This window comes from Podarcis erhardii, assembly GCF_964252035.2.
Source record: "Podarcis erhardii genome assembly, chromosome: 16".
In the NCBI taxonomy this organism is placed as follows: domain Eukaryota; kingdom Metazoa; phylum Chordata; class Lepidosauria; order Squamata; family Lacertidae; genus Podarcis; species Podarcis erhardii.
In genome coordinates, this window is record NC_138514.1 from 2600351 (window position 1) to 2609212 (window position 8862).

The following is an 8862-nucleotide window of genomic DNA, read 5'->3' on the forward strand; positions in this document are numbered from 1 at the left end:
CCCCAAGGTCTATCTTTCAGCTTCAAAGGAAGGAAAATAAAAATAAGATCAGTAGAAGATAAAGTAAAGCTTTTGGATAAATACGAAGAAGATCTGCAGAAAGGACTTGGAAAAGAGTCAAGAGCAACGGATAGAAGATCACCAGATAGAGGACCAGAGCAAAGAGCATTGGATAGAGGATCACCAAATAGGGGAATACTGGATATATCAACATTATCCTTTGGACTGGATCTCCCAGTGAACGTGCCACCATCACCACCAACAGAAGAAGAGCAAGCACTGGGTGCAGTTGGAGGAACATCAGCGTAAATACATGATGGCGTTGCAGGTTTCGAGCTGGAATGTCAATGGACTGAACTCCCCGGAAAAAAGGCGGAGAGTCTTTCATTTATTGAAAAAAGAACATTTGGACTTGATTTGTTTACAAGAAACACATGTGATAAGGCTACATAGGAAGATATTGAGTAATAAAAGATTGGGCCAAGAATTTATTTCATCAGATAAAGTTAAAAAAAGAGGAGTGGTCCTCTATGCAAAGGAGAGCCTATCACCGAAATTCATATTTAAAGATGACCAAGGAAGATTTATTGCAATTGAAATTCAATCACAAGGAGAGAAATTCCTAATTGTAGGTATTTACGCACCAAATGAAGGTAAATCGGAGTTCTTTAAAAAGCTACATGAGACTTTGATGGATTATATGGACTATAACATGATTTTGATGGGAGATATGAATGGAGTAGTGTCTACAAATATGGACAAGGCACAGAGACAGGTAGTCAATAAAGATGGTAGACTACCTAAAACTTCCTTTGACATGACTGATAATATGGATTTAGTTGATATTTGGAGAGTGAAGAACCCGATGGGAAGAGAGGGAACTTTCTTCTCCGAGGCTAAAATGACATGGACAAGAATTGATCAAATTTGGGTGACTAGGGGATTGGCTCCGAAGATCAGCAAAGTGGAGATCTGCCCCAAAACTTGTTCTGACCATAATGCTGTGAAGATGGAAATGAAATTGATGCTAGCTGGTTCCTTTAGATGGAGGATGAATGATACTTTGTTTAGGAATGAAGAGGTGACCAAGAAGGCCCAAAAAACTCTAAGAGACTATTTTGAGATAAATATGAATACTACAGTGGACAAAAGAGTAATTTGGGACGCAAGCAAAGCGGTTATGAGGGGATTCCTAATACAACAGAATGCAATTAAGAAGAGAACTCAGAATGAAAAAAAGGATAAAATCCTGGGGAAAATAGAGGAAGGAGAGAAGAAACTGAGAGCAAAACCAAAGTCACAGGAGATTCTGAAAGAGATAAAGTTATACCAAGTACAATATACAAAGCTGATGAATCAGGAAATAGAATGGAAGATCAAACAGATGAGGCAAAAGACATTTGAATCAGCAAATAAGTGTAGAAAATTATTGGCCTGGCAAATGAAAAAAAAGACAAAAACTAAATACTATTACAAATTTGGAAGTGGAAGGAAAGAATATACAGAACCCAGTGGAGATTAGGAAGTGTTTTCAGAGATATTTTAAACAACTTTATACACAGGAGAAGCAGAAAAAAATGGACATTGATCAATTTCTGAAAATAAATGGATTGGATTGGATTGGATTGATCTTTATTACGGCCATTGGCCCGTTACACGACAGTTTCCCATACCAACATATTATACATAAACCTCCAAATTTAAAATCGCCAAAACTTACAAAAGACAAACAAGAGCCGAAGCAAAGCAAGGACAAAGACCACCATCATACATTACAATAAATTTGTAACCTATACATCGCCCTCTGCTCATAAATTAATCAAGGATATCAATGGTGATATCGCCTAAAACATAGATCATGGTTTAAAACAATGGTGATGTCACCTAAAACATAGATCATGGATTAAAACAATGGTGATGTCACCTAAAACATAGGTCATGGTTTAAAGGGGTTATCCAAACCACACAGGAGACTGTTTCTCTTCTTTTGGGATAGGACGCTGATCAAGAATCTGGTGACCATGAGTGATCTTAGGGGGTCATCATCAATTAGTAGATATCTCAGTTTGGCTTCAATCGTATCATCGGCAATTCCCTTAAGATATTGAGCAAGAAACTTGCTCCTGGCCGGTAAGTGAAAAGCACAGTCAAAAATTATGTGATGCAACGATTCCGGTGCCCCACAATTACAATCACATAAGAGCGATATCTGTCCATTGGAGAATCTATTTCTCAGCACGTTCGATGGAAAGGTGTTGAATCTTGCCTTTACAAAGGCATATCTATGAGCTGAGGAAGTTAAGGAATTCAAATAGTTTGGGAGCCTTAAGAGGGGTAATAAACCAAGATTTAGAGGTGAGCAGGTACCATTGCCCAAAACCATTTTCTGCTGCAAGTCCATCTCCTCTAGCTTACAGATTATTCTTTTAGCTGGGACTATGTCCTGCTCTAGTAATTTGGATGGGGAGATTCCCACTGCCGTAATTTTCAGCTGTAAGTTTTTTACCCATGGGCTCTGGAAATCATCTCTCCACATACATTGTATCAAGTACAGGTTTGGGAGATTGTGCCATAGAGATAGCCAGTGACAAAGTATGTGTTTCCACAGAGCATTTTCCAGGGATACAATATTAAGTTCCATGCGTAACGCTGTATTACTTACACAGTTGGGCAGTTTCAATATCCCTCTTAAAAATTGATTTTGAATGACCTCCAGGTGAGATAGGTTGGCAAAAGTCCCCCAAATTGAGATGGCATAAGCAATTGTCGGGATCACCTTGGCCTTGAAGACTTTCAACGCCGAAGGGCCCCATCGGTGAAGAAGAATCGCAAGATCGCCAAGGAGATAGCTTTGGCTCTATTTGTAACATAGGCTACATGGGCCTTCCATCTGAGGTTATGTTGTAACCAAACTCCCAAATATTGGAATCTATAGACTTGTTCGATGGCTCTCCCATCAATTCTCCAATTATGGAGTTTCTGGCTCTTTGAGAATATCAGGATCTTAGATTTTCCATAATTAATTGTAAGGGAATTTGCGTTACAGTATGATCCAAAAATGACTTCCGGAGGCGGCGCGAACGGTAATGCCTGCCCTCTTCTAACCGGGAGAGGGAAGCTCCGTTGAGAACGGGTCGTCCGCTGCGGCGAAGCGGAGACCCACTTTGAAAAACCACAGGCGGCAGAAGCTTGTGGTCTCGGGACCCGGTGGGCGTCAGGAGCGGCCCCCGAAACGTTGAAGGGACCCCGTAAGGAGCTCCGGATCGCGGAGGGGGTAGCGGCGCTGTGGGTCGTTTCACAATCAACGGAGCGAAGCCGCGTTGCTGCTGCCGGTGAGCGCTGACCTTTCTTCCTGAAACCTCTGATTCGGAAAGTAACAACCCGTGAGTAATAAGGACTTTACAAAATTTTAAGATCTAAAAATAACGAATTTGGCTGAAAGCGGCGTTCGAAAAACAGGAAGTCCGTCTTCCACTGACACTGAACCTCAAAGTAAAGAGCTGGAGGAGTGGAGGCAAAGAGCGAACTTTCAACCTAACTGATCTGGGCACCCACTGAAATTACTTTTAAGCAGATTAAGGACTCTAAGTAATTGATGTTATGACTTCTATTGGGACTGTGATACCTTTCTTCTATTTGGATTACAATTTAAGTAAGAAACCCAGGAGCTGGAACTGCCTGAGCAGCTGAGCAGTCAGCCTGCAGATTTGGATACTTTGAACCTAAACTTTGAAACAATCTGAGGGAGTTTGGACTTGCTACTTTGAAGTACCTTTCGGAATTCCAGTAAGCACTGTCTGAAACATTGTGGCTTTTTAAATACTAACTCTGCTAAAACCTATCTTAGTGAAGGTTCCTGGACATTGATTTAGATTTTATTAATTTTATTGGAATTGATCTCTTCCCTAAAGACATTTTAAGCTCCCCCTAGAGGATTTGGGATTTAAAGCAGTGACATTGTTTTACTTTCTTTTTCCCGGCCTCCTGTTTGACTGTTACCATCTGGGCCGCTGTTTTCTCATAGGAACAACTCAGCTTGACCTTGACTTTTAGATAACTTTGGAATGAGTGGCGCAAAAAAAAAAGGGACCAAAAACCAGACAAACAACTCTAACAACCTTAACCGCAGCCTCACAGGCACGCAGATCATCTGTGCCTACTTTGCCTTCTGAGGAAGAAGCTGCTTCCCTGCCACGGGCAGGGGAGGGAGAAACTGAGGAATTACAATTGGAAGATATGGCCTCAGGAGCAACTGGCTCTATTTTAGAGAAAATTTTTGAAAAATTGGAGTCTTTGGATAGAAAAGTTGATCAGCAAACAGCTAAAATTGATCAAAATACAGAATGTTTAAATAGACTAACTGGACAAGTTGCACAGAATGCACAAGCAATTGGAGAACTGAAGGAGGCTGCAGGTGAAAATCAGAAATTGGCTGAGGATACCAGCCAAAGATTGGGAGAGTTAGAAAAAGAGGTAAGACCACTCAGTAAACAAGTAGGTGAACATCAGACCTATCTTTCTATGATAGAACTGCGGAACAGGGAGACCAACTTAAGGATAAGGTCGGTACCAGAAGTGGAAGAAGGCAACCTAGCTGAGTTTCTGACTAAAGAATTTTCCAAGTTTTGGAATCTAGAGGAAAAAGACTTTAAAATCGTATCAGCTTTCAGGCTTGGAAGACTTATAAAGAAAGAGAAGCCCAGAGACTGTTTGATAACATTGAGATCAAAGGAGGAAAGGGACAAGATTTTGGGCCTGCATTACGGAAAGTCACTGGACATTTTGGACAAAAGAATTGAAATTTACAAGGATATTCCTAAACAACTGTTGGACCTTAGATCTGATTATTTGGAGCTAGTAAGATTGTTGAGGAGAAACTCAATCATCTTCAGGTGGGATTTTCCCCAAGGATTATCTTTCACTTTTAGAGGGAAGAAGATTAAAATCAGAGCACTGGAAGACAGAGATAAGTTCCTGACTGCTTACGGAGAGGACCTTCACAAAGGACTTGAACTACCCTCGGAGCCTGAACCACCAGGGGTACCTGCACCCTCGGACCCTGAAGACCCGGAGAACAAAGTACCACCCCAAGGAAAATAACCAGATTTATTCAGGATGTCTCTGCAACTTTTGAGCTGGAATATAAATGGCTGCAACATCCCGGAAAAAAGGAGGAAAATTTTTCACATATTAAAAAAGGAACAATTGGACATTATTTGTTTACAAGAAACACATGTGACTAGGCTCCACAGAAAAGTATTAATAAATAAAAGGCTTGGCCAGGAATTCATATCTTCGGACATAGTAAAGAAGAGAGGTGTGGTCATATATGCAAAAGAGAGCCTCTCACCTAAATTTCTATTTAAAGATGAACATGGAAGAATCTTGGCAATCGAAATACAACACCAAGGAGAGAAAATCCTGATATTAGGAATTTACGCCCCAAATGAAGGGAAATCGGAATTTTATAAGAAGTTGCATGAGACCATGCTGGACTATCTGGACTACAACAACATCATTATGATGGGAGATATGAATGGGGTCGTATCAACTAACATGGATAAGTCACAAAGCCAAAACGTCACAAAAGATGGAAGACTACCAAAGACCTTTTTTGAAATGACAGACAATATGGATTGGATTGATATTTGGAGAATGAAGAACCCCTTGGGAAGAGAAGGAACATTTTTCTCTGAAGCCCAGCTGACTTGGACAAGAATCGACCAAATATGGATAACCAGAGGTCTGGCACCCAAGGTCAGAAAGGTGGAAATCTGCCCAAAGACCTGCTCCGACCATAATGCACTGAAAATGGATATGACACTATTACCAACCGGTTCCTTTAGATGGAAGATGAATGACAATTTGTTTAGAGATCAGGAGATTATTAAGAAGGCCCAAAAAGCTTTGAAGGACTACTTTGAGATAAATATGAACACTACGGTGGAAAAAATAACTATTTGGGATGCAAGCAAAGCCGTGATGAGGGGGTTCTTGATACAACAGAATGCTGTAAAGAAAAGGATACAAAATGAGAGGAAAGATAAGATTTTGGAGAAAATTAAAGAATTAGAGAAGAAGTTAAGATTAAATCCGAAGTCACAGCCGATTCTGAGAGAAATCAAACTTCACCAAGCACAGTTACAGATAGGTAGCCGTGTTGGTCTGCCATGGTCAAAACAAAATAAAAAAATTCCTTCCAGTAGCACCTTAAAGACCAACTGAGTTAGTTCTAGGTATGAGCTTTCGTGTGCATGCACACTTCTTCAGATATCTGAAGAAGTGTGCATGCACACGAAAGCTCATACCTAGAACTAACTCAGTTGGTCTTTAAGGTGCTACTGGAAGGAATTTTTTTATTTTGTATTCACCAAGCACAATACTCTAAACTGATAAATCAGGAAATAGAGTGGAAGATTAAACTAATGAAACAAAAAACCTTTGAATCGGCAAATAAATGTGGGAAACTGCTAGCGTGGCAGTTGAAGAAGAGACAAAAATTAAACACAGTTACAAATTTGGAATTTGAAGGAAGAAACATTCAGAACCCCGCGGAGATTAGAAAATGTTTTCAGAAATATTTCAAAAAATTATACACTCAAGGGCCGCAGGATGAGGTTGAGATTAAACAATTTTTGGGAAAAAATGGACTTAAAAAACTGTCACAAGAAAATAGATCACTCCTGAACAGTAAAATAACACGACAAGAGATTGAACAAGCCATTCAGAACATGCAACTGGGCAAATCTCCAGGGCCAGATGGGCTGACCTCCAAGTACTATAAGACATTAAAAGACTATTTGATACAACCACTGATGGAGGTTAGCAATGAAATTATGGAGGGGAAGAGGGCGCCGGAATCGTGGAAGGAAGCCTTTATCACATTGATACCAAAATCAGAAGTTGAAAAGACACAACTTAAGAACTATCGTCCCATCTCTCTTTTAAATGTGGATTACAAAATATTTGCAGACATTTTGGCAAGTAGATTTAAAAAAGTTTTAAATGAAGTAATTCACAAGGACCAGGCAGGCTTTCTCCCAGGTAGACACTTGTTTGCTAATACAAGGAACATTATTGACATTTTGGAACTTTTGCAAACAGACATAAATACAAAAGCAGTGTTAATTTTTATAGATGCGGAGAAGGCCTTTGACAATATTTCCTGGAAATTTATGAAGGGAAATCTAAAAGAAATGGGAGTGGGACGGGGTTTTGAGAATGGGATTGATGCAATATACTCAGAACAAAAGGCTAAATTGATAGTTAACAATGTGGTTACAGAAGAGTTTAAAATCGAAAAAGGAACACGACAAGGCTGCCCTATTTCCCCTTTGCTATTTATTTCGGTTCTGGAGGTGCTCTTGAATATGATTAGAGGGGACCGGTTGGTGGAAGGAATTCAGGTCGGAGCGAAACAATATAAACTTAAAGCTTTTGCAGATGACCTAGTTTTGACTCTGCAGGAGCCAGAATCTAGTACGAAAAGAGTATTACAATTGATTCGAGACTTTGGTCGGGTGGCGGGATTTAAATTAAACAAACAGAAAACCAAGGTGTTGGAAAAAAACTTGACAGATACAGAGTCAGAACGGTTTCAGAGAGAGACAGAATTGAATGTGGTTAAAAAAGTAAAGTACCTAGGGGTAAATATAACAGCAAAAAATCTGAGTCTATTTAAGGATAACTATGAAAAATGTTGGTCAGAAATTAAGAGAGACTTAGACAGTTGGACAAAATTGAAACTTTCTTTGTTAGGCCGAATTGCTGCTATTAAGATGAATGTATTGCCAAAAATGTTGTTTTTGTTTCAAACACTACAGATTGTGGACAAGACGGAGTGCTTCCGGAAGTGGCAGAGAGATATCTCTAAGTTTGTCTGGCAGGGCAAAAAGCCCAGAATTAAGTTTAAGATATTAACTGATGCGAAAGAAAGAGGGGGCTTTGCCCTGCCAGACTTAAAGTTGTACTATGAGGCCGCAGCTTTCTGCTGGCTAAAAGATTGGCTACTTCTTGAAAACACTGATGTACTGGATTTGGAAGGTTTTAATAATGCTTTTGGTTGGCATGCATACCTATGGTACGACAAAGTTAAGATCAATAAGGCCTTTAAGAACCATATTGTTAGAAAAGCAGTGTTTAATGTCTGGACAAAATATAAAGACTTATTGGAAAACAAAACTCCAAGGTGGCTTTCTCCTCTGGAAGCTAAGGCCTGAAAAAGACCCAATATGGAGGCCAAATGGCCAAAATATTGGGAAATATTAGAAAAAGATGGAGACAATTGGAAATTGCAGAGTTTGGAGAAAATGAAGGATAAAGTGTGAGACTGGTTACATTACGCTCAGATTAAAGAAGTTTTTAAAAATGACAAAAAGTTAGGGTTCCAGGTGGAGAAATCGAAGTTGGAAACAGAATTGTTAGAACCAAAGACTAAGGTATTATCAAGAATGTATAACTTGCTGTTAAAATGGAATACACAAGACGAAATGGTTAAATCGGCTATGATAAAGTGGGCACAGGACATTGGGCATAACATTATGTTTGAGGACTGGGAAAGGTTGTGGACCACTGGGCTGAACTTCACTGCATGTAATGCTCTGAAGGAAAATGTAATGAAAATGATATATAGATGGTACATGACCCCAGTTAAACTTGCCAAAATATACCATTTGTCTGATAATAAATGTTGGAAATGTAAAGAAAATGAAGGAACATTCTTTCACCTTTGGTGGACCTGCCCTAAAGTGAAGGCCTTCTGGGAAATGATTTATAATGAGTTGAAAAAGGTATTTAAGTATACCTTCACTAAGAAACCAGAAGCCTTCCTTCTGGGTATGATCGGCCAGAAGGTGTTAAAGA